This window comes from Stenella coeruleoalba (assembly GCF_951394435.1).
Source record: "Stenella coeruleoalba genome assembly, chromosome: 6".
NCBI classification, from domain to species: domain Eukaryota; kingdom Metazoa; phylum Chordata; class Mammalia; order Artiodactyla; family Delphinidae; genus Stenella; species Stenella coeruleoalba.
In genome coordinates this window covers 60,189,589-60,217,133 of record NC_137151.1, presented here as the reverse complement: position 1 = coordinate 60,217,133, position 27,545 = coordinate 60,189,589, and the positions used below count along the sequence as shown (strand labels likewise).

The following is a 27,545-nucleotide window of genomic DNA, read 5'->3' as shown; positions in this document are numbered from 1 at the left end:
TTTTTTTCATCTTTCTTCCTAGTACAGGCTGCTCTCTTTCTTTGTTATTTTATCAATAGTGCATTCTATGATGTACTGGTTTAAGTGGTAAAATTTGGCAACAGCTTAGATTCCCAATTTACTGATAAAAATTAATGACCAATTGTAGGGTTTCCCTTGTAAAATAGATCTATATCGACTTTGCAAAGCAGTATGTTTGTTTTTATGCCTAACTTCTGTTGGCAAAAAAATAATTATAGAGGAACTTTATATTTCAGACCTTAAATTTTGAACATATATTTATGCATTAACTGTAAATTTTATATATTTTAAAAAGATTTCTTTTCTAGAAATTAGGCATTCATTTTCACTATGAAAATAAAAACTATTTTCAATAAATTCAAGTCTACAAGAGTTTTCACTTTTTATCCCTCAAAGACCAAGAAAAACAGCTCTTAGTAAAATCTCATCTCACTGTACCAAGTGAGAATATCAGTCATTTAGTAATTGGTTTAATATAACTCTCTCAGTGAGAGCAAAAATAGGGAATTATTAGAAGAAAACTTATAAACTTAGCATGACATGGGAATAAATAACTTGCATCCAATTTATCTTTGTTTTTGTGCATTCACTGTACTGTAATCCTATATTTTGGGAATCCATTCACTATGATGAAACACCCAAAATTCATTTGCACAACTTTTCACTAAAATTAGTAAATAAAGTGGAACAACATATTTTTTCAAATTGTCATCATAATTACAAGGGAATTAAATCTGTTAAAAAATGTAGATTGAACTTTGTCCTAATTGGTTTACATTTAAAGATTCTTTGATCTGTGATAACAGTAATATATATTAACATGTTGCATTTTAAAGTGACACTGCCTTTCATTAATCAAGTGTCTGTATGGTTGATTAATTTGTACAAGATTTAAATTGCTATGAAAATTTATCATTCATAGCCATGATCTCCATTTACATATATGTTAATTATGGTAAATGTAATCTTTTTCTGAATCCTCTGGGCTGCATACTAAAAAGACAAAGTGATCAGAGTGACTACTTTTCCTGTTACAAAGTGAACTCTTACTGTTACTCAGTACAGTCTGTTGTAGTTGTCAAAGCTAGGCTAAAAACATTATAATATTTTCTGCTGAAGGCAAGTTCAAATTCTAAAGATGGTATTTCCTTTTCAAGTGATTTCTTTATTAGGCAGTCACAGCATTTATGCAAACAGAATTACTATGTTTATTTACTACAGTATTTAGTATTATTTCTGCATGCTGCCAGATATTTCTTTTGCTTTGAAGCATTTTCCTGTATTAATTCTATTATTAATAAGCACAAGATAAGTTTTTAATATATCTGTAAAGCAGAATGACTTGAAGTTAGTTGGAAAAGTCTTTGTAATAGAGTTAACATTAATTGTTAGAAATAGAAACATTTGAGGTTACAAAATAAGACTTGGAAAGATTCTGTTAAAAAAAGGTAATATATGAAAGTACTGAAGGCTAAGAGATTAGATTGATCTTTTTTGCCTTTGCAGAAAAATACTTAGTGCTTGAGAAAAATGAGTTGTTGATAGTTTTTATCATTTTCTAGCCAAGCGTCTAAATAGTCAAGATAAATGTAAATGTTACCATCTATGACACTAAATTCCTAATGTACGTTTTTTCCTATGGGGCTGATCCCAGAGTATTGTGTGAAGCTGGAAACACAGGAAGTGTGGGTCTGGCCTTACACAGTGCCACTATTGGTCTTTTCCTTAGGAATGTTTTCTACAGGTTTTCCCAAAATCCAGGGCATGCTAACCAACAATTATTTTATTATTTTTATTTTTTAAGAAATACTTTCCATTTGTTCTCCAACAGTGACCTTCTCTCTTAGCAACTACTGATTTGGACAAAATTCTAATACATTATAAGTGAAAAATGATATGGTAACTAATGTTTTAGGTGACTATATGATAGGCCTTGCTAGGCAAATGTTGGAAAATTTAATTATTCCTATTAAATGTCTATAATTTTATGCTTAAATTGTTACTATTTACATAATATATTCACTTCAAGAGAAGCCTCATTTCTTAGTCACAACTTAATAGAATTAAAATACCCATCTTGGAAACCTTTGCAAGCATAGCACCTCTGACTACCTGACGAGGCTATATTTAAAGACACTTATTTGACAATTTTCTTACAGTCAGCCTAATCACAAGAGAAACAAACTAATATGGCACCTGTTCTGATAGATGTATGTTGTACCTTTCATCCCCTGATCTCAGACCTTGCAAAGAAGCAACACTTCCCTCACCACAGAAATGCATCCACCTCTAAACTGGAAATAGCAAAAGCATAGGACAGAAGATGAGGAATATATTATCCAACTAAAATTACAGAGAAATTTTAAGTAGGCAGAATATAATTGCCCAATTTGGAAATTAGCCAGGACACAGGGTTTAACATCATCTTTACTCTTTTGAAAAGTGCCATGGGATTTTTAATAACTGCTGGTGGTCAAGACCTTGGTTTTACCCTCATCCATTAGACGACACCTCCAGCAGTGCAGTGCCCCCTCATACCATGCTGGGGCATCAGTTCAGTACTGACTCAGTGAAAATTGTGCCACCTACTGAATCATCCACAGCTCATCTTAGAGTGCCCTGGCTTTTAGGATTTTCTCTGGAGAGCTGTTATGAAAGATGGGACCAGGCTCAACGATGCTTTATTTATGAGATTTCAAGGTTTTAAATGGTTAAGATCTCAGACCTGAGTTTTACTTTCAATTTAAGCCAACAGATTTTTCATGATTTTTCCATACTCATGGGCTATAATTATGGTCTGAATGATTAAACTATACATTATATACATCTCTCCTTGGAAATAAGGGAATAAAGACAATAACACACATACCTATATAAATATGTTTATATATACTGATACATTCAATAAAAAGCAGATTCCCTCATTTGTAATATATTTGATTCTTTTAAAATGGAGTAAGTACCACCCTTTCACTGAAAAAAAAAATCCATGTAAACTATATTCCACAAGGAGTTTATTTTACTTTCTAGATTTTTAAGAACCTAGGAACAAATATTTTAAAAAGTAAAAGCAAATCTTGGAGGGAGTGGATTTCACTGGCCAATAAATTTTTGTAAAAGAAAACCTTTATTCTAGCTTTCCAAATAAAACCTTGTCATCTACAAAAGAATCTCAATACAGCTTAATTGTTCCAAAAATAACTGAAAGAAAAATCAAGATTTTTAGACAAAAGTCAGATACATCCAAACATAAATGGTGAAACACTGATGCTTTCTAGTCTCTAGGCTTCATTTTACCAATTTTCTTTAATGTGTGTACACTGTATACAATTTGTTTGGGGGAAAAAAAGGGCTCATGGTATTTTCAGAAACCTTGGTCTTTGAAATGATTTTCAGAAATTCTTTTCTGGCTGCTAAAAGTATCAGTATCCTGGAATTGACAAACTGTTTCTGAAAATGTTTCTTGAGGTGTTACTTCTGGAAATGACATTGAGTAAATCCTGTTGGTGTGTGAGAAAAACAGAGTTGGAAATGATTATAAAGAATAGATTGAGATAATATAGCTGAGGGTGCAAAATAGATTCCAACATATCCCTGTGTTTTTGCTCACTCCTGTGTCAAGGATTCTCAACACCCCCCCCCACACACACACCATATACATAATCTTCTATTTTCCTTTTCTGATCTCATCAGTTTCTAACTCTATCATCTGTTTTTCCTTTGAAGAATAATCTATAATGAGCAATCCTTGTTAAACAGAAAATCTTTCTCAACTCAATCCATTTCCCAGAATTCCCTTACATTGTTCGGCTATGACTTGATTATTCCTTGCCAGTAAATTAATAACTCAAATATTCGAGGGTTGGAGGTCAGGGAAAGAAAAACTATTCCAGGCAACTTAAGTCTGATTTGGTGAATTGCTACTGCTGTGATATAGTTAATATGCCTCCCTAAGTGCCTGGTTTGCTACCAGATGGAAATATCAATCACTTATTTTCATTATCAACACAAAAATCACCATGATAGATAGTCTTCCATTGTAAAAATGAAAATCTGAGACACAAAAACTCTCTGGCTAGGTCAAATAGCTCCTAGCTAATCCACGAAAAGGTCTGTGTAAACTGTAGACTGTCATGGCTTTGATACTATGTTTCATGTTGAGATGACCATAACCTTCTACAGAGTTCAGTTAAAAATACAAATTGTCTTTTATTTTCCAATCAAACAAAACAGTGCATTTGATTGTGAATTTTTTCCATTTAAGTACTGTTTTTCTAGTATTTTATACATTTTTTCATATATAATATAGCTGTTTTGAATTCCATTATATTTTTGTTTCTAATGTTATTTTCCTTTTCTCAAAGTATCATTCTCTAAACCATTGTTTCCTTCCCTAATGTTCTTTCTTCAGGCTAATTCCTAACTTCTAAGTACGTTTCCAAAAGAAGATAATCTTGGCTAAATATAATTTAAAAAAAGAGAGAAAATGTAATCCTTGGAAACAATCAGCTCAGCTGTAATCTGTCAGTATTTCAGCTAACAAACACTAGGGTCTATTTCTATCAATGATTATCATAATTTTTTTTTTTTTTGCCACGTTGGGTCTTTGTTGCTGCGCGTCGACTTTCTCTAGTTGCAGTGAGTGGGTGTTGCTCTTTGTTGCGGTGCGCGGGCTTCTCATTGTGGTGGCTCCTCTTGTTGTGGAACATGGGCTCTAGGCATGTGGGCTTCAGTAGTTGTGGCGTGCGGGCTCAGCAGTTGTGGCACACAGGCTCTAGAGCACAGGCTCAGCAGTTGTGGCGCACGGGCTTAGTGGCTGCAGCATGTGGGATCTTCCCGGACGAGGGATTAAACCACATAATGTCCCCTGCATTGGCAGGTGGATTCTTAATCACTGTGCCACCAGGGAAGTCCTCTATCAATGATTTTTATATATGTGTACAATAAAAAACACATTTGTCCTTCTAATCTTTTATAAGTAAGGCTACCTCGTAAGTATAAGAAATTAAAAAATATATACATAAACAACCATAATGGACGCTCATCTTGCTAATTTCCCCAATTATTGTTAACTGAAATTTATATGTTTCTCTAATGTATTTTTCTCCTATTAAACCATTAATTCTTTGTCAATGCGCTTCAAACAAATGATTGTACCATATGGTTGATTCTGATAGTCATTACCTTGGCCTCTTCCTCTTAGATTATGAAAATGAGCCGACAAAGGACATATGATTTCCTATACCCAATATGAACCAAATATTTTCCTCAGTGAAATTCTTATAGTCCTAGAACCAGGTCATCAAAATTTTATAGAAATTCCTAATCATAAAATCTGACAGATTAAATATATATATATATATTTTTTTGCGGTACGCGGGCCTCTCACTGCTGTGGCCTCTCCCGTTGCGGAGCACAGGCTCTGGACGTGCAGGCTCGGCGGCCATGGCTCACGGGCCCAGCCGCTCCACGGCATGTGGGATCTTCCCGGACCGGGGCACGAACCCGTGTCCCCTGCATCGGCAGGCGGACTCTCAACCACTGTGCCACCAGGGAAGCCCTAAATACAGTTTTTAAGCTAAGTGTTGAATATATATATTAGTCATTCAAACTGTATTAAGGCATCATGAATAATTTGTTTTCAAAATGAAAACATAAGAAAAATAAGAAATATCAAATGAATAAATTCCCATACATATTGGGTTAAATATATGTTTATGATATGTCCACATCAAATTCCTAGAAACTCTAGGATATGTCCCAAAGATATGTCCACATCAAATTCCTAGAAACTCTAAATGTTACTATATTTGGAAAAAGATATCTACAAATGTAATTAAGATAAGGTTCTTGAGAAGACCATCTGGATTACCTAGGTGGGTCCTAAATCCATAATGTGTCCTTAAAAGAAACACACAGAGGAGAGACACATGACAAATAGAGGAGAAGGCAACAGGACAGAAGCAAAGATTAGAGTGATAAGGCTACAAATCAAGGAATGTCAAGGATTAAAGGCAACCACAAAAAGTTAGGTGGAAGGCATGGAACGGATTTTCCCCCAGAGCCTATAGAGGGGCATGGCTGACCTTGATTTCAGGCTTCTAGCCTCCAGAACTGTGAGAGGATAAATTTCTGTTGTTTTAAGCTACCTGATTTGTGGTAATTTGTCAGAACAGCCTCAGGAAATGAACACTATACAATCTAGAGATTACATAGAGATGATCAGAATTTCTAGAGCATGACCATTCTCTTTTTCTTGGTGAAAAGAAATCACTTCCTTCTAATTACAAAGTTACAGCACTCACAGAAAGAACTGTTATATTTGAATTTCAATAATATTTAGACAAAAAAGTAATGTTTCACAATTGTATAATCTGTACTGAGGTACACAATTGTGGTAATGATACTGGCACAGGAAAAAGTCAACTAGTAAAACCTATCAAACAGATGAGTGACAGTATGAAGAGTTTATTTCACGCATTTAATATACAATGTTATCAGAATCCAGTGGATTAAGAGATCAAAATTTCCCACTAGAGGTAACATCCACCCATAAAAGCTAATACCTCTACTTTCCTCATAGTAAGTACAGAGGTGAACTATATAATAAAATTTTATAAACTTGAACCGCAATCATCCCAAAGGCCCTGAAGAGAAAAAGAGATGACATGTTTCAACAGCAGAGAGCAAATAACAAAACCCCCAAAACTCATGTGTTTAGAATGTGATGTGAGGGAAATGGAGCACCTAAAAAGAGGTCTAAGAGATCAGCAAGATCCAAACCATGCAGGCCTGGGTTCCTGAAGAGATAACAGTCGCCTATACTAAGTTAGTGAAGTAGGACCCTATCTTTGGATACAGTCCCTATTTTATTGATTTTTATGTCCTTAAATTCTAACAATGTTCCTAGGACACAGTGAACATTGTTATATAGTCTGAATGGGCAGATTAATTTTACAAGTAAGACTTCAATGTTCACTTGACAACAGTTTATTTTTGATCATCCTCAAAAACCCACTTAGTTCTGGTTCCTTCCACTACATGGTAAGTTACTTAAGATCCTTTCACTATTATATCTTGGCAAGTAGTAGTAAATGCTCAAGAAATATGTTGAATGAATAAATGAAACACCCAATTATTTTTCAGTGGAATATTTGGTACCCTTTTGGTAGTAACTAGGAGATCAAGGCTGAACTAGCTTGGGCTATATCATATGCAACTGGAATAGTAGTTAGTACTGGCCTTAGTGACATAGCTTGCCACTGCATGTGAACTATCTTGTTCTTTTTTTTTCTTTTTTTTTTTTTGCGGAACGCGGGCCTCTCACTGTTGTGGCTTCTCCTTTTGTGGAGCACAGACTCTGGACGCGCAGGCTCAGCGGCCATGGCTCACGGGCCCACCTGCTCCGCGGCATGTGGGATCTTCCCGGATCGGGGCACACACCAACCCGCGTCCCCTGAATCGGCAGGCGAACTCTCAACCACTGCGCCACCAGGGAAGTCCTATCTTGTTCTTTATAAAGTGTCTTTTGGCTCTAAGTATGGATTTTCCTTGGCCTGATCTTCTTACCAGGCCTCATATCTCTACCAAGCCTAGGCTATTTGCTATGTGGCTTCTATCCACAGTCGTGACACTAAAATTTCTTATAACTGACAAACTAATTACGATTACAAATGCTCCCTTAAGGCATTATACTAGGCAATAGTTTGTTAGTCTAATTCTAGCAATCATACATCAACAAAATAAACTTACATTTTAATGTAGTATTTTATTTATACTTTTCACTAATTAAGACTCTTTCAATTTGTTAAATTAAATGTTCATAATAATACCATTACACAGAGAAAATCAGAATTTCTAGAGCATGACCAGAATGTCTCCTTTTCTTAGTGAAAGGAAATCAGTTCCTTATAATTACAAAGTTATAGAATTCACAGAAAGAACTGTTATAATTGAAATTCAGTTATATTTACACAATGAAATAATTTTTCATATTTGTATAGGTTGTTGAGGATCATTTCAGTTGCAAACTGATTCAAGCTTTTATATTATAGTCTCTTTAGTGTAAGAATTACAAAAATAAAAAGGTATGTATACAATAGGAAGGGATGTACAAATGTACATGCATAGCCAAACATATGCTGAAATACTTAAAATACTCACAGATCTTTTCTCAACATTATAACATTAAACAATCCTTTCTCACCCCCAGAAAATCCTATCCTTTTGAGACAAAAATACTTATCAGAATTTAAAATTTTCATACAAGAGTATGGTTATTTATTTCTGTATGTCTTGAGAGTTATATTCAAGCTTAAGCTGAAGCTTTAAGATAACAATAGTGTAAGATCTAGGGTGAAACAAAAGAAGGGGGAAAATCCCAGAAGTTCCCAGAGGTACTTGGGGAAAAAAGGGAAAGATAGGGGAAATGAGGGAATCAAAGAAAAAAGAATGAAGATTCAAGGATGGGTAAATCTCCTCTTTACTTAGCTTTTCAAAAGGTTTGTGATAACCAGCTTTTGTGTAAATGGATTTGATGGCTCTGGGCTGAAGGTGACTGACAGCTGAATCTAGGCCCCCTCGAGAAGTGTCACCCTGGGGATTGCCATTGTTGCAGACTGTTTCTTCTGACTGACCCAGAAGAATCATTATCTCAAGGGGACTCTAACATCAGCCCGCCCTGCTCCCCAAGCAGCCTAAGAGCTAGAAGCAACTTAGTTTCTCTCTTGGCAGTAATTACAAAGGCGAACAAGGGGTGTAACTGAGTTGAGCTTAAGTCTTTCTTCAATCCCCAATTAAAAAAAAAAAAATTAAAGTAGTCAAATATCCAAAGATTTTTCCCAAGCAAAGATGTCTGATGCTTTGTTGTTGGAAAAATAAACAGACCTCTGTGTCCTCCTCAGGAAGCGCTTAACTGAAGAGGGTATTTGTAGGTAAATGTTCCAGTCTTTTTTAGTAAAGCTAATGTGTTTACTTTGGGGCTACTCCAGCTACTTTGTTACTAGTCAGCTAAAGTCTGGCCATACTGCTTTAATATCATATAAAACAAACTCCTTCCAAACAGTGTTGTCACAACAGCAAGGTAATAGGGGTATTTCACCCATCTAGTTACAAGAGTTCTGCCCCCAAACCCTGTCCTCCCCGTGCCACCAGCCAGCTCCACGGGGCTGACCCACGCACTAATGTGGCTGCCTGGAAGGAGGCAGTCTTTTTCTTCTTCCTTTAAACCTCTAAAAAGGCTCCACAGGTACCATCAGGGTAGTAAAGTTGTTACCATAACCAGACTAGTTATTTGAAAAATTAAAAAGCTCATAAACTTAGCAGGAGGCTATAACCACAATTAGGCCACTCTTAACTGCTGTACCTCACAAGCTCCAGTCTCCGGCAGAGTTCCGTCTCCACCTGAATTCGGTCTCCAGCCTTTCCGTCGGGGAGGGGGGGCGGGACTTCCTGTCCGGGGAGGAACCAATCAGAGAAAGGAATGGGAACTACCAGAGGGTTTCTGAAGCCGTGCGCCCCGTTCGCGATGTTTCTGTTTGGCTGAAGGCTTCCCTCAGGTAAAGAAACACATGAAACAATCATTTTTGAAACTAAATCTTATTCTTCCTTAATGAAAATCAGCAGGTGTTCAACTGTCTGTGACTTAAAGTAATTTGGAAAATTTTCGTGAAACAGCGTGACGGGGTTTTTCATGCCGGACTCATTTGGTTCTTGGTTCCCACTCTGACCGCAGGTGTTTGTATTTAATTTTTCCTTACTCTTCCTTCTCTTGTTTATATCTCCTTATTTCTATATCAAAATACTCTAGAAAGTAAGCACCGTGAGGCTAGGACTTAGCATAATGCCTGACATACTAAGACATCTATATATATTTGCTAAATTTTGATCCCTGCTTTAAAATGAATTGTTCTTAATCACTTCTCGTTTTTTCTAGTAACTTATTTTTACTTTAAAAAAATGTCATTTTATTGTTTTCCCTTAAGAAGAGATTATTGTTAAGTCGTCTTGGGATGTATTAGCCTTTGTGGGTTATTCATGCGTGATTGTTTGCAGAAATGTTTTTCTTTCAGATTTGTAGTGGAGGCAAGTGGAGCAAGGTAGTGAAAGGTAGATTCTTGAACTTGGAACTAGAATCTTGATTCAGTCGCCTGCAAATTACTTAACATCTCTGAACTTCAGTGGACTCGCCAGTAAACATTTTATAGCAGGGTGGTGTATGAGGATTTAATGAGATAACATGTAAAATTCCCTGGCTTATCGTAGATATTCAGTAAACAATGCTTTGGATAGAAAACATTTGCGATAGTAAGACAATTTCAAAGTAACATAGAAGCTTAAGAACCTAACTGGAAAGCAAGAATTCTCTCCTTCAGTTTCAGTAGCACCACTGGTTGGGATATGACTCCAGGAACATTACTTAACTTCTGTGTCTATTATTAGCATTTGTAAAATGGGGTAATAAATTTTAGCCACTTGGCAAAGTCCCTGCGTACTGTTACAAACAAGACAAGCTCAGAATGGAATCATTTACGCCAAGCCTTACCTCACCAAGCTGAGACTTAATTACAGTTTTGGTTCTCCCAGAAAGGGGATCCTAAATCAGTCAATCAGGAATCACATGCGAGCACTAGCTAGGCAATCTGCCTGATAGACCCTTACCCTCCCTAAAGGAAAGTAATCCTGCAATAACCAACTGGCTTTTTGGCCTAGTATAACTTCCTTGTTCCTGCTCCCATCTGCCTATAAAAGTGTTTCATTTTGTACAGCTCCTTGGAGTTCCTTTCTATGTGCTAGACTGGATGCTGCCTGATTCGAATCCATTTTTGCTTAAAACAGCTCAAAGTTTTTAATATGCCTCAGTTTATTTTTTAACAGTACATTAGATACATAGTGTAAAACACCGTGGTGATAAAGAATATTGTATAAGTCAACTGTTATTCTGTTTTGTGTGATAAAATGCTGTTTTAGACAGTAGAATGAGTTGGTATGCAAAACATTATTGTGTTAATTAAACATATGATTGTGTTAAATCATTAGATTAATTTTCCCTGAATATTCTGTAATCTTTATATTAGTTACTATTAACTAACACAGCTTGACAAATGCTTCTATTACTTGATTTGTGTGTGGTGCTATTTTCGTTGAAAAATTATTCAAAATACACTGGCTAATCGGAATGGTATTCGGGAGCTTTTAATGTAGCTTTAGACAGATCAGACCAGCTTGTGAATGTTTTTCTGAAGTCTGAAATAATGACCATGTTCAGTTCTTGGTCTAGCAAAAAATATCTGGGCCAGGCAACCCCAAGAAGGTTGCAAATTCCAACTCAGTAGGGGACTGACCTATTCCTCAGAAATATACTGCTGTCGAAGTCCTATTCCCCCACCAAACACATAACTGAGCTGCAAATAAAAGTTGGGGTATCATTGTTGGAGATTGAGGAATGAAGAAGAATTTATAGAAAAGGGAAAGGTGGTCTGGTAACAACTGCCTAATGAAGGGAAAAAACCAGTATAGTGATTAAATCAGATGTACTGTAGATTTGCCTTGTTAATTTTTAACTTTGTTTAGCTGTTTCCTTTTCTATTTGACCTTAGAAAGCTGTTCATCCTGTCGTGTTTATTTACTTACCCGAAATAAGGGTGTAAGGTGCATACTTTTCAGTTAAAATACACTATTTTTTAAAACCTCATATGTGTACAATATATGAAGAATTTAAATTCTTGATACCTGTCTCTTTCAACTTGCAGTATGCCCACTGGGTTGGGCAAAAAAAAAAAAAAGGAGGAGAATTTAAGCAGAATCACTGTCATCTTGGGACATACCTTTTCCTAAATGATTACCCCCTCCTCGTCTCCCTCTTGTATTTATTTGCTTGTTTGCTCTTTCTATTTGGGGAACAATGTTAACAGAAAGCTCCCTAGTAAATTTTATCTTCACGGAGGTGCTTGTCAAGGTAGGGTTTTGGAAGACAATTCTTGAGAAAAACTCAGAATGAGTAAAGAGGGCTCTTCTCTCCTCTCTCCATTCCTAGGGAAGAACAGAGCTAAATATATAATAGTTATAAAAATTAGGCTTAAGTTTATGAGCAGTTTGAAATGCCAGGTAGAGCTAGAATGGTATAGAGACAAGGCCGTGGACGTGGAATTGGAAGACATTGGTGTCAGGCTTGGCCACACCACTTACTAGTGTGTGCCCTTGGACAGTTTATTTCACATCTCCAAGCCTCTCAATTTCTTTGTATTTATTGTGGGATACTATCTATTTCGTATACCTCATCAGATTGTTATTGAAATCATATAAAATTATATGTGTAGAACAATTCTCTCTCTCTCTCTCTCTCTATATATATATATATATACACACACACACACACATACACATATGGAAAATCCAACTTGGTAGTTTTCATAATGTCTCAGTAGAAGAAGTTCAGGAAACTCTGGTGGAGTCTATGGAGCCAGCCCACAGGCAGATCTGTGTTTCTCCCTAGGACAGCAGCTCTACTTTTATATATTTTATAAGCTGATGACAGCTTTCTTTCATTGATTTTTAAAGGACAGAGTTTTAAATGTACATATAACAGATATGTTCACTCTTTAATCATAATAGTATCAACTGCAATGTGTTTAACACTATGTAGAAAGCATTGAAAACATCAAAGATACAGGCAAGGATGTTGTTGTGAGGTGGGCCAGATGACCATATTTTAATACCTTTCAGACTTTTTGGTCTCAAGACTACTTTATACAAAATTACTGATGACCCCAAAGAGTTTACCTAGAAAATCCCCCCAAACAGAAGAATACACATGCATACACATTCCATTAGCCTCCAGAGTGATGATGTCATCATATGGCATGTGGCCTCTGGAAAGTCCACTTGAACTCTCATGAGACAGTGAAAGTGGAAAAAGAAAAAAAAGTCTTAGTATTATTATGAAAATAAGTCTGACCTTGTGAGGCCCCTGAAAGAGTCTTAGGGACGCCCAGGGGACCCGAGACCACACTTTGAGAACCACTGGCGTATTATTTTGAAGGAAACACCAAGGTACTGAATTATACATTAAGTCGGGTGTGTATTTTTTCCATCTCTGCTTCAGGCTTAAACGAAATTGGAATGATGAATGAGATTTACTTAAAGCAGATGTTATAAAATGTTTTCAGTAATATCTTCACTCTTTAAACCTGTGTTTTAAGATCTTTTTAAAAGTTATGTTGGGCTTCTTTCATTGAAGCATAGCAGCCACTTTTCTCTTCCATGAAGCAAAAACTCAACCACCAATTTCAGTTAAAATGGAATTTGGACCTCTCATTTACTCATTGACAAAATGTTTTGATTTGATTACTTATTATTTTAGGTCTGTGTATTCTGAAAAATGAGTCTTCGTCAGTCAATGAAGCAGCATTTCAGAAAGTTAGAGGTATAGGGCCTCATCACACAGATGTACATACTTTCCTTTAATGGAGTGGCTTTTATTTTAGGTCATCCTTGAGAAAAGCATTGTAGTAGTGATTTCTTTAAACAATTCATTATAGTGCTTACTTAATATTTCAATAATACATTTTAATTGGGCACAATTTGCTCCTTTTGTCTAAAATTTTTTAAGTTATCTGCCCATTTATAAGCAAAGACAAAAGCATGTCAGTTCCCAAAAGTACTTTCTCTGCTTCACTTTGAGGACATCTGTAGCCTGAACAGTTTTTAGTCACTCCCAATAGGTCTCCTCTCAGCTGCTCTGTGTTTTTACATCTCTCAAGAGGGGTTAATTCTTTACAGCTGTATCCTGCCTTCCAAGAATCTAACATGTGCAAATTATTAATCTTTTTCTATTGCTACAGTAAGTCCCCAGGCCATAAACACCCCCTACCTAAAACTGGCCCTTTTCCAAGAAAAACTTTAGTATTCTTTCCCTGCAAAGATAATTTGGTCTCCTTTGGTTTACATTGTTATTTAGAACAATTGGTAAGATAGAAGAATTTACTTCCAAACAGTTATTTAGAAATAGAAATTTAATTTTTAATTTTAAACCTCTATCCACTGTTATATAATTTGAGTCAATTTGACATTCCATTTATTTAAGGAATCAGGCAGCTTTTTTTCAAGAGTATACTTTTCAAGATTTTTTACTAAGTATTATGCTAATTATATCAGGTAGGACTTTTTTTTTTTTTTTTTTTTTTTTTTTTTTTAGCGGTACGCGGGCCTCTCACTGTTGTGGCCTCTCCCGTTGTGGAGCACAGGCTCCGCACGCGCAGGCTCAGCGGCCATGGCTCACGGGCCTAGCCGCTCCGCGGCATGTGGGATCTTCCCGAACCGGGCACGAACCCGTGTCCCCTGAATCGGCCGATGGACTCTCAACCACTGCGCCACCAGGGAAGCCCAGGACATTTTTAATAGAAAGAAATAGTGTGTAGCCTTTCCTTCAGTGTGAGTAAATTACATTTTTTCACATATGACCTTCATGTATTTATACTTGCAGTCTATATCATGTTTTTGTATATAAACATATTAATATTTATTTATAAGGAAGAAAACAAACAGAATATTATGGTAAAACAATTTATATTAATATACAAATATGTTGACCAATCATAGCCAGTTTCTCAATTTTCATATACAATATACTTTATTCTAGATTTTTATATCCTTCAGGATTTACTGTAAGATGGTCACTGCTTGGCCATTTCTCTCTGCCTGTATGATCTACGTTTTCTCCATTCCTTAGCTGCTGGTTGAATACTCTTATGACACCTCCAGCCTTCAAAATAGATCATTTATTTTAAAAGTTAAATATGTCATTATAAAATATTAAGAAATTCTAGGAATTGCATTTCTCAGTGATTACATGCCTCTAGTGGTGTTGCACGTCACCAGGCAGAGGGTCCAGTGATTTTTACCACCTGACAAGTGCAATAATCCCCCAGAACCGCAAGGCCTGAAGCATCTTATTGCTGTTATGAAACAGAATTTATAAATAAAAATAAGGAAAACAGCCAGAGCCATGAAATTCCTGGGCTCCACTGACATTGATATGACAGCCTATCAGAAATTTCCATTTATGCCAAGATTGCCAAACCAATAATTTTAGCAATAAAGCCTACTCCAAGAAGTATTAAAATGTTTTGCCTCTAATATGTTTTTAAACACAAAGGAATTTTAAAGGTAGGTTCGTTATAATTCAGACATACAATCATTTTAATATATACAGAAAACCTCCCTGTAGACCAATTAAAAGAGCTTCCAAACAATACAGATTCTTAATTCACATAATATTATAACTCAAGCAAGTTATATTTCAACAGTTTTAGATAAGCTGTATAAGAGTAGGAAAAAAAAGGATTAGGACAATAGTGAGATTTGAATTGCATTTTGTATTATTTCAACTACATTTTAACAGGCTTTATGACTGAAAGAGGGAATAAGAATGCAGAAGGGACAAACTTGCGTAGATTATGTTTTCATTACTTGCATTATTCCAGTTTAAAAATGTCAGTCGCTTGTCATGTTAACTAAGAATGCATTCACTATTGTACATATCTAAAGCTGGAGTTAAACTGAGGATTTTGCAAGGGACAGATACAAAGAAGTGATTTTTCCTTCTCTCTGTATATAAAAATAGAACTTTCAGAAATGTCATGGCTGACACATTTAGCTGCTGGACATTGAAAATCCTCTTTCTGACTCACAACCTGTGACTGGAACTCTGTCAGAGTAATCAAGAGATGTTATAGAGCACAAACAGTAGAAGAGGCTTTGCTATTTGGCCTTGTTTTTAAAGCAAAAGGGATTTAAATTTGGATTATAAATAAACGTTTCTTATACTCATCTTTAAAATACAGAAAAAGAATTCATTGTGTAAGGTATTTGTACAGCTGATTATCTAATTCAACGAGTATTTTAGAAACATGTGGACTACTGAAACAGCATAACATGGTAAGAGAGAAACATGACTGAATAAATATGCTGAATTATTTTTCTGAGATTGCATTGCAATTAGTGATGACCATAAAGGAATACAGTGAACCTTTAAAAAACACAACCATACTTCAAAAATTGAAAGGCAATTCTTGAATAGTATTTGTCTCCTTCTGATCTCATATGTAATTAGAGTCCCTCTTTTTTCAAGAGAGATCAAGGGAATTATGGCACACATTATAATATATATTTTCCCCAGTACTCTATAAAAATTCAGAGAAGCTGGGTATTCAGGTTTTTATTATGTCTATGAACATTTTCACCAGTGCATACTTTAAGAAGGATTTTGTCGTAATTGTCAATTTTGTGAAAACAGAGTATGACTGAATAGGCATTCACATGAATATCCATGAAATGGATGAAATAAGACAAGTTCTTAGTAAGTGTTCACAAAATTGTTCCTGATATTTTAAAATTACCATAAGGTATGTCTTCTTGATTTACCCTTACTTTCAGAAATAGCAACATCTAAACTTTTGAAGGTGAATGAATGACCTTAATATATTTAGGTTCACTGATATAGCTGATTATGTGATACTACGATAATTTAGGGGAAGGTATTCCAAGTTTCAGTTGTTAATTGATTTAGGGTCCAAGTTTTATATATTTATACTTGTTGGAAAAGGGCATCTTTAATGAAACTGCAGAACCTAGTCATATTCTTGCAAATGAAACAAGGTAGTTTCATTCTCCCCCACGCCATATCTCTCAAGTCTGTTGATTATAGGCCAAGCTAGGAAGTAAATGTTTGTCTGGTGTTGTAGTGGAAAGAACTGTGGCTTTAGAGTTAGATTCAAATTTTGCCTCTGACAGTTATTAGTTGTGTGACCTTGGGCAAGTTACTTAATCTTTATGAGCCTAAATTTTCTCATCCTGATAATGGGGAAGATACCTAGCAGCTCATAGACTATGAGGTTTAACAAATCAGGTAGTAACATGGGACTAGTACCGTGTCTGGCCTCAAAAGGGCATTTGTTAAAACAAATTATTCCTTTCTTCCTTAATTCCATTTCAAAATTTATTTTTGCCCTTTTTTGCCCAAATTGTGACATTTTCCCCATGTCCACATTTCCCAGGGAGCTCATGTTTTGCCTTGATAGTCCAAGTCTATCCAAATGAGCAATACTCCATTCTTCAGTTTTCCTTGAATGTATGTTCACTAGAGCATAACTATTCTCTTACCCATTCTCTCTGGTTTTATCTAAGTAGAAGCTTACTATTCTAGGAAATAACAGGCTAATGTATTTTTATTAACGTGAAGAATCACAGAATCTTAAGAGCCTGAAGGGATCTACTGAATTAGAGATCGCAATATCAAATGCCTACAGGGCTAGGCAGATGCAGTAAATGAGTAAAATGGGCTGGGTGAGTGCAGATGCATGTTCAAGACTAAAGAGTAGAGGCAGGTGGGCGAAATGGTGAAAGGGAACAATTATTATGGTGACAGATGGTAACTAGACTTGGGGTGATCACTTTGTAGTATGTACAAAGATCAAATTATTATGTTGAACACAGGAAACTGATATAATGTTCTATACCAATTTTACCTCAATAATAAAAAAAAAACCTGAAGAGTATAACTGAAACCAACTAAAGGGAGCTTGCATCTGTAGAGGGCAGTCACTACCCAGCTCAAGCTAAGTGTTGCCATATGGTAATTTCAGCACTGCATTGGGACAGATTTTTGAGTTAAAAGAAAAAAGGAAATTTTTATGTGAAAACTTTTAATTAAAAATGTTATTCTTGTTTAAAAACACCAGTCTAAACCAAATATATCTACTGGCCAGATCCACACAACAGGTCGCCATTTTAGAACCTCTGTTAGATCATCTGATACTAGTAACCTCATGTTCAGTTGAAGACACTGAAACCCAGAGAGTCAAGTTACTTTCCCAAGGTTAGTTGTGGCAAAACAAGGAGTATAACTCAGGTCTCTAGACCCATGGTATAAGAATGTCTGCCACATTTGGTCACTTTGCTACTTCATTCCTCTCAGCATACATAATGATGTTTTGGAAGTGTATTATTTTCTTCAGCTTACAGGTGTAATATATAATGGTATTCTTTCTTTATGCTAAAGAATCATCTAGTTCACTCCCAAGTGGTGTATGTATACAGGATTTGATCAAGAAACTGATACCTTAATATTCAAAACCAGTTTGTATAGCTTCTCCAAATATGAGTTTACCTTCCTGCTAACCTTTACTACACTCTAGAGTTATTTACAGTTTGGAATTATTTGCCTTGAGTTTATTGTTATATTATAATGACATTTTAATATTTTAGGGCAATTTAGTATTTCACTGTGCTCAAATACATAATTTAACTCTTTGGGATTAACTCAAAATGTTTCAGATTAGCTTATGTATATGTATAGTTCACTTGGTCAAGTTTAGACTTTCAGAAATCAGAGATTATTAAGTGCGGACATACTACTTTGGGGAACATCAGCATGTCATTTCTGTATTATAAAAATGGAAAAGAAGTCTTTTGTTGATTTGTGCATGGAGGTTTCTATATTCAGGGTATCCCTAACCTCTAAAATCTAAAAGCTGATTAGCAGTTTGTGGGCAAATTTGAGGTAATTTTGGCATTTTTACCTTAGAGTAAATCATAACTCAAGTCTAAAATTCTATTAGGCAAATTTCTTATATTATTATACATAGCTTGGTACCAGTCGTTAAAAAAAATCTAAATTCCCTTGAGGCTTCTCATTTGAATATTTGAATTTTAATGTGGCATGCCTATATTTTCAACACTAAATTTAAACCCACCCTGGCCACATACTAATTGAATAGAACTGTCCATTCTAATTGTGGGTAATGGGGATTAGGATGCTACAAATGCAGTGTGTTGATTAGGTCACATGGTATCATTTCAGAGCTGTGAAAAATTCTTATCTTTGGTTTTGCCCTTCCCTTGAGGTGCCCAGTCTTCTCTGTGACCACAACTTGCTTCAAGATTTTTAAATGTGCTGCTAACTAAGGTGGCTGCATTTTCTGACCTTACTGGTGGGAATAAAACAGAAGTCTCTCAAGTGCTGTAGGAACTAATTAATATGCATATTATTCCAGGAAAGAATAATCTTTGTGGGAGATACACATGAAATAACTTGCTGCCATAAGGCCAAACCCACTGCTAAAACAGAAAGAGATTCTTTATTTAATTATGATATTTTACTTCTATAACTTAAAGCACTTAACATAAATTTGTAAATGTGTATGTGTGCATATATGAAGTTTTTTACCACTCTTAAATTGCCTTTCTCTGATTGATAAGCAGTGTATCAAAAATAGGCTCAGAAATTATAAAACTTCCTTAACATTTGGAGAATTTAAAAATTTACATGGGATTAAGGAGATAATTAAGGGAAACAGTTGTAGTCATTTCACTTAATTTAATGCCACAAGCACTTGTGTGATTGTAAAGAGCAAAACACCACTCTGTAACAGGCATAAGAAATACCATGATAATGGTCTGTCTCTGAAATTTCCTCTCTTTATTGACCTTATTCACCTAGGTTGGAAGCTGAGTTGCTTATGACACAGGCCAAACCATGAACTGATAGGCATAAAAGAGAAAACCCAGTATCAGAAGAGATTATTCATAGCTAGTAGGTGGTTAGTTAGATGAAGCAGCCAGTGTCAGGGTATAGCCAGGAATGAATACAAGGTTAGACTTTCAGTTCAAGAACAGGACTGGGCCTTAGACATTAATATGTGGCAGATTTTTGAGACAGGAAAACTGGAATACAGCAACAGGAAAAAGATTGAGTTACTAGACTGGGGATGTAAAGTGGAAATCTGAGCCAGAGGTAAGTCAAACACCAAGTTCCTTGACTTGAAAACTACCTTGACTTGATCCTTAACCTACACACAATGTAGAAGACTTATTGATTTGAGGAGTTTGAACACCTCTGTCTAATTATTGGATGACTACTAAACTATGCAGATACACATGGGGGTGACCCATTGGACACCAGGCTAAAACTTAAAATTAGTATAAAATATACTGAATAGAGACATTGGCAGCCACACACTATGAGGGAAACAGGTTCCATAGATTAATTCCTGACATTCTAAAATAAACAAACACACAAAAATGAAAGAAAATATATTCAGAATGACAGTTCTCAGGAAAAAAAAAATCAAGAGTTGCTATAATATATAATCTAAAATATCTACTTTTTAAAAACATAAATAACCATGCAGAGAAAAGTATGACCCACAATTAGACAAAAAAGCGACAAGTCAATAGACTGTCTCTCAGAGGGCCTAGATCTTTAACAAAAATTTCAAAGCAGGTATTTTAAATATTTCAAATAGTTAAAGGAAATCATGTTTAAAGAATTGAAGGAAAATATGATAATAACTCATGACATAGGAAATCTTAATACAGAAATAGAAACATAAAAATAAATGGAAGTTCTAGAGTTGAAAAGTACAGTAATGGAAGGGTAAGATCACTAGGTAAGATCAATAGCAGATACAAGATGGCAGAAGAAAGAATAGGAGAACTTGAAGATAGATCAATAGATGATGGATAGATCAATAGAAATAATCCAATGAAGAAAATATCGAAAATTGATTAAAGAAAATGATTAGCATCTCAGAGACCTGTAGGACAACATCAAATATGCCAACATATGCATAATGAGAGTCCCATGAAGAGAGGAAAAAGAGAAAGATACAGGAAACATATCTGAAGAATAATGGCCAACAACCTTCTCAAATGTGTTGTTAAACAATATACAGATTCAAGAATCCCAGTGTATTCCAATTGGGATAAAGACAAAGAGATTCGTGACCCATCATAATCAAATATTGAAAACTAAGAGAACATGGTAAGATTAATAGCTGATTTCTCATCTGAAAAACTGGAGGCAAAAAGGTAGTGTAGTGACGTTTGAAGTGTTGAAAGAAAAAAAAAAATGAGAATTTGTTGCCAGTAGACCTACCTTAGAGGTCCTAAAAGAAATTCTTCAGGTGAAGAAAATTATACCAGACAGTAACTTGAATCCGCAGAAGAAATAGTGCTGGAAAATATATGTGTAAATATTAAAAAAAAACCCAACTATATCTTTTTTTTCTCTCCTTGTTTTGATTTCTCTAAAGGATATGATTGTATAAAGTAATAGTTGTAACACTCTGTTGTTAGTTTGTAACATATCTAGATGTGATAAAAAATAGCACAAAAAAGGTGGGAGGAAATGGAACTCTACTGGAACACGTTGCTATATTTTACTGGGATTAAGCCAGTGTTAAAATAGATTTTGATAAATTAAGATGCATGTTGCAACCCCTAGAGAAACCACTAAGAAAATATCTTTAAAACAGATTAAAATATTAACAAAGGAATTAAAATCATAACACTAAAATATATTTAACACAAAAGAAGGCAGAAAAGGAAGAGAAGACTAAAGATATGACGTTACTAAAAAACAAAAAAGTGACAAATATAAATTGTATTATATCAGTAATTACATTAAATAGAAATAGATTAAACATACCACTCAAAGTAAGAGATTGTCAGACTGAATAATAATTGAAGAATCAACTATATGCTCTGTAAGAGACTCACTTTAGATACAGAGACATAAATAGGTTGATAGCAAAAAGATGGGAAAAGCTATACCTTGAAACAATAATCGTAACAGAGATGGAGTAGCTATATTAATAGCAGAAATAATAGAATTTAAGAAATATGAGAAGCAAGGACATTTCATAATAATAAGAGGGTCAACGTCAGAAATATACAAATAACCATTATAGATGTAAACACACCTAATAACAGAAACCCAAAATACATTAAGCCGAATGTGACAAAATTGAAGGAGAAATAAAACAATTAAAAAATTATGGTTGGACAGGACTTACCTGGTGGCCCAGTGGTTAAGAATCCGCTTGCCAGTGGAGGGAACGTGGGTTTGATCCCTGATCCGGGAAGATCCCACATGCTGTGGAGCAACTAAGCCTGTGAGCCTAGAGCCCATGTTCTGCAACAAGAGAAGCCACCACGATGAAAAGCATGCGCACTGCAACAGAGTAGCCCCTGCTCGCCGCAACTAGAGAATAGCCCATGTGCAGCAATGAAGACCCAATGCAGCCAAAAATAAATAAATAAATTTATAAATGCATCCATTCTTTAAAAAAAAGAAATTATGGTTAGAAAAAATTTTGGTTGGAAGTTTCAACCTGGTGTTAAATTCTTCAGCTACTCTCAAAAAATTGTAGAGCAACTAGACAGAAAATCAGCAAGGATATAGAAGACTTGAACACTTCTGTCTATCTAACTGACCTGACAGTTTTAGAACACTTCATTCAGCATAGCAGAATACATATTTTTTTCAAATGCGCACAGGACTTTTTCCAGGATAGACCATATACTGGACCATAAAAGTTTTTTCAGTATATTTTATTTATTTATTTTTTTATTATTATTATTATTTTTTGTGGTATGCGGGCCTCTCACTGTTGTGGCCTCTCCCGTTGTGGAGCACAGGCTCCGGACGCACAGGCTTAGTGGCCATGGCTCACGGGCCCAGCCGCTCTGCGGCATGTGGGATCTTCCCGGACCGGGGCATGAACCCATGTCCCCTGCATCGGCAGGTGGGCTCTCAACCGCTGTGCCACCAGGGAAGTCCTTATTTGTTATTTTTAAATTTTATTTTTATTTTTTGGCTGTGTTGGGTCTTCATTGCTGCCCGTGGGCTTTATCTAGTTGAAGCGAGTGGGGGCTACTCTTCGTTGGGGTGCACGGGCTTCAGTAATTGTGGCACATGGGCTCAGTAGTTGTGGCTTGCGGGCTGTAGAGCACAGGCTCAGTAGTTGTGGTGCATGGGCTTAGTTGTTTCGCATCATGTGGTATCTTCCCAGACAAGGGCGTGAACCTGTGTCCCCTGCCTTGGCAGGTGGGTTCTTAACCACTGCGCCACCAGGGAAGTCCCAATTTTTTGGTATATTTTAAAAGATAGACTTCATTCAAAGTATGTTTTCTGACCATAACGAAATTAAATAAGAAATCATCAACAAAAAGAATTTTTAGGAAAATTCTAAATATTTGGAAAGTAAGCAACCCATTTCTAAATAATCCATGGACCAAAGAAGAAATCAGAAGAAAATTTAGAAAACATGTTGAATAAAAATGGAAACATAGCATATCACAGTGTATGAATACAGGTAAAGCAGTGCTTAGAGGAAAATTACGGTTTGAAATGTCTATATTGTTAAATAAGAAAGGCCTTAAATCAATAACGTAAGCTTCCACCTTAGGATATAGAAAAAGAAGAGTAAATTGAACAGAAAATAATAAAGATCAGATTGAAATCAATTAAAAAAAAGAAAAATAATAGAGAAAATCAGTGAAATTAAAAGTTGGTTCTTTGTGTGGTTGACTTCGTGCTTCCCCTGCAGGGGGCATGGGTTCAATACGTGGTTGGAGAACTGAAATCTGGGGTACTGCGTGGCATGGCCAAAAGAAAAAAAAAAAAAGTTCTTTGAAGAGTTCAACAAAATTGGTAAACCTTTAGGTAGACTGACAAAGCAAAAAAAAACCCCAAATTAGCTAAATCAGAAAAGAAAGAGTGAATATATTCACCAACCTTAGACATTAAAAGGATTGTAAGGGAATATAATGAACAACTTTGTTGTCATTTTTAGAAGTTGACAAGCTGATTCTAAAATTTATGTGGAAACTCAGAGGACCTAGGATAGCCAAAACAATTTTGATGAAGAAAGACAAAGCTGGAAGCCTTATATATTATCTAATTTCTAACCTTATTCTAAAACTGTAGTAATCAAGGCAGTGTGGTATTGCTATAAGATCAATGAGACAGTGGAACAGAATTGAAAGATCAGAGATAAACCTTTACATTTATGGTCCATTGATTGTCAACAGTATTGACACTGCAATTTAATAGGAAAGTTAAGATCTTTTCAAGAAATGGTTCTAGGAAAATTTAATATCCATATGCAAAATAGGTGAACTTAGACCATTACCTCACACTATGTCTGATACGTATGTGTACAGGAGTTTAAAGGGAAAAGCAGTTCTAGTGTAGATGTAAGATGCAAGGCTGTGGAATAAAACGTGTTGACGTGATTAGGAGCATAGTATCTGTAATTGTAGGTATGTAGAGTTAAGAGGAGTCTTGGAATGACAGATTAGGCCTGACATTATCCTAAAGGCCATGGGGAAGAACTAACCGCATAATCTCTAGCTCTGTCCTCTCCTCACACTTCAGACTAAAAAGTCTTATTAGTAAGACATATCCACTTGGGATGTCCCCACACATCTTAAATTAAACATGCTCTAATTTGTTCCTAACTCTTTTCTCTGTTCTCTTTCTCAGTTGATGACCATACCATTCATCCAAGTTGCTCAAACAGAAACACCTATTCTTAATGCTTCTGTGTTTGCTTCTCCATATCAAATCACTGAAGTTTTATTACTTTATGTTTATATATACTTCTATATTTTTTTCTAATCTTTCTATTTCTTTACCCCTATACCTCTGCTGTCTTATATCAGACAGTCATCTTTTCTCTGGACTACTGAAATGATCTTCAAGTCAGTTTCCTTGTTTCTAGTCTTGCCTTATTCGTTATATTTACAACATTGTTTTCAGTGAGTCATTTGAAATTCAGACCTGATCATGTCATTCCTTGATTAAATCCTTTCAACTGCTTCTCATAACCTAATGGAAATAGTTCAAGGTACTCATCCAGACTTTCCATTTCTGACCCAGGCCTATCAAAATTTATCCCTTAATACTTTTTCAGGCTGTCTTACCAGTCCTTATTGTTTTCTTTTTTTGAATTTTATTTTTTTATTATACAGCAGGTTCTTATTAGTTATTTATTTTATACATATTGGTGTACACATGTCAATCCCAATCTCCCAGTTCATCCCACCACCACCACCCACCCCCACCCCGCTTTCCCCTCTTGGTGTCCATACGTTTGTTCTTTACATCTGTATCTCAATTTCTGCCTTGCAAACTGGTTCACCTGTACCATTTTTCTAGATTCCACATATATGTGTTAATATACGATATTTGCTTTTCTCTTTCTGTCTTACTTCACTCTGTATGACAGTCTCTGGGTCCATCCATGTCTCTACAAATGACTCAATTTCGTTCATTTTTATGGCTGAGTAATATTCCATTGTATATATGTACCACATTTTCTTTATTCATTCGTCTGTCGATGGGCATTTAGGTTGCTTCCATGACCTGACTATTGTAAGTAGTGCTGCAGTGAACATTGGGGTGCATGTGTCTTTGTAAATTATGGTTTTCCCTGGGTATATGCCCAGTATAGTCCTTACTGTTTTCTTACCTTATCTTGTCTTTATGCTTTTTTCAGTCTTCCCATGTCCACCGAATTTAACTCCACTCATAAGGCCAAACTCAGTACCTCCAAGGAGCTCTTTATGAACTCTGTCTCATTTGTGCTTGATTAGATGGTCTTGCTACCACACTGGACATTTAAAAAAATCATGGTTTATCCCATGTTGCATTGTAATGAACAGTTTATGTGTGTCTGTCTCCCTCTAGGTTGTGAGGCCCCTGAAAATAGGGCTGTGTTTTTCTCACATTTGTAATCCAGAATCTACCACTATATCTGACACACAGGATAAACACAGAATGTGTTTATTGAATGAAATGGATGATGGGTCAAAGTAGATAATTGCTGGTGATGTAGAGAATGGATTTGAGAGGGAGACAGCCTGAGGAAATGACATCAGTTTAAACTTGGTCCAGGTGAGGGTTAATGAGTCTCCATTTTAAAAATTTTAGCAATCAGACAAACAGAACATGTTTTGTGAAACTTTAAAAGTTGATTATTTTTTAGTACTTTTGAACTTGACAAGACTTAACAGTGCACAATGCAAAGTAAGTTTAATAGCATGCCACAGCAAATATGATAGATGTGAATCTGAAGCATGTCACTGTGCTTTGTTCTGAGCTCAGGACTTCAAATTATTGCCATCTCAAGTGCTAAATATCATTGTTTAGTGGCTACCAAGAGTGCTGTGTTTAGGACTTTAAAACCAGACCCAAGTTCTGTAGAGAAGATTGCCATAGTAGATAATTAATGTCTGTCATGGCTGTAGGACAGTAGTGTGCCTTCATGAGGTTAGAGGATTTCCCAAACCTGTCAGTGGCCTTTGTCTTATTCAACATTATATGAATGACTTGAAGACACAAATGGCATGCTTATCTGAATTGTAGATATTGCAAAACTAAGAAGAATACAAATATTTTGGGCAGCAGTCACATAAAAATGAATTTATAGCTGGCAACATTGCTGTATCAAAATTAAATGTAGCTGGAATAAATGTAGAATCCTACACTTGCATCAGAAAAATCTACTGTACAATTTCTGGATTTTGGAAAAGAAGAATACTTAAGAATTTGATTTAACAACAAACGCTATAGGAGTGCATGGCATGATGAGCCAAGAACCACAATGTCCTAAGTTCTGGTTCACTCTGTGATGGCCTGACTTCACCGGGCATTTGTCCTTGAAATTTGGCATTCACTTTAAAAGGAACTTTGAGAGGAAACATGAAACCATATTAAATTGGAAAAGTTGAATGAATCTGAGTGAAAAATGGAGCATTATCATATGGAAGATGGATTTACTTTTCCTAGATCTGAATTCTAGAGCAACATTGGACACGTGGATAGGCAAAAGGAAAGGAGACTCAGGTTTAGTTCCAAGGATTAGAGGAGTCCGAAAATAGAATTGGCTGCCTCAAATATTTCAGGGCATCATTGGAGGTGCTCATGACAAACTAGAGAGACAGTTGCCAGGAACCCCCTGTATTACTGGTTTCTGTGCAGAACTAGTACCGAGGTCTCTATATAACACCAACTAATTGAATTTTTCATGAGTATAGCTATGGGTATTATTGCAATGAGATGCTGGATGTGTCCTGGCTTTGCCATTAAAAAACAGTAATGAGAGAAATTCTTTTAAATACAAATCAGATTATATCATTTAGGTCTGTTCAAAGCCCTCCAATGGCTTCCCATTTCATCAGAGAAAAATCCAAATCCTTTCTTGCCTTCAAGGCTTTATACCTTCTGGTCTTTATCTCTCCAATTTTATCTTCTACTTCTCCCTGCTTCATCTCCTGTTTGTCTCACATGAAATACCCACACTGACTCCTGGGCTATTCTTCAAATATCCCACACACACTGTGACCAGAGCTTTTGTTCTACCTGAGTATTGTTTAAAATTTTTCATTATTTGATAGCATTTTAGAATGCACAGGTTTTTTTTTTTTTTTTTTTTTTTTTTTGCGTTACGCACGCCTCTCACTGTTGTGGCCTCTCCCGTTGCGGAGCACAGCCTCCGGACGCGCAGGCTCAGCGGCCATGGCTCACGGGCCTAGCTGCTCCGCGGCATGTGAGATCTTCCCGGACCGGGGCACGAACCCGTGTCCCCTGCATTGGCAGGTGGACTCTCAAACACTGCACCACCAGGGAAGCCCCAGAATGCACAGTTTTTACTTGAAATTTTAGATTTGTGGCCTCC

The 27,545-nt window shown here is 35.9% G+C and overlaps 1 long non-coding RNA gene across 1 annotated transcript in view; it reads left to right on the top strand.

Annotated features, from left to right (window-relative positions):
* Positions 1-9,505: 9,505 nt before the first annotated feature.
* Positions 9,506-27,545, top strand: part of LOC307187972 — a 233,621-nt gene continuing 215,581 nt past the window's right edge. The window contains exon 1 of the long non-coding RNA XR_013828770.1: positions 9,506-9,578. This is a non-coding gene — a long non-coding RNA (uncharacterized lncRNA). The remainder of the gene's footprint in view (positions 9,579-27,545) is intronic.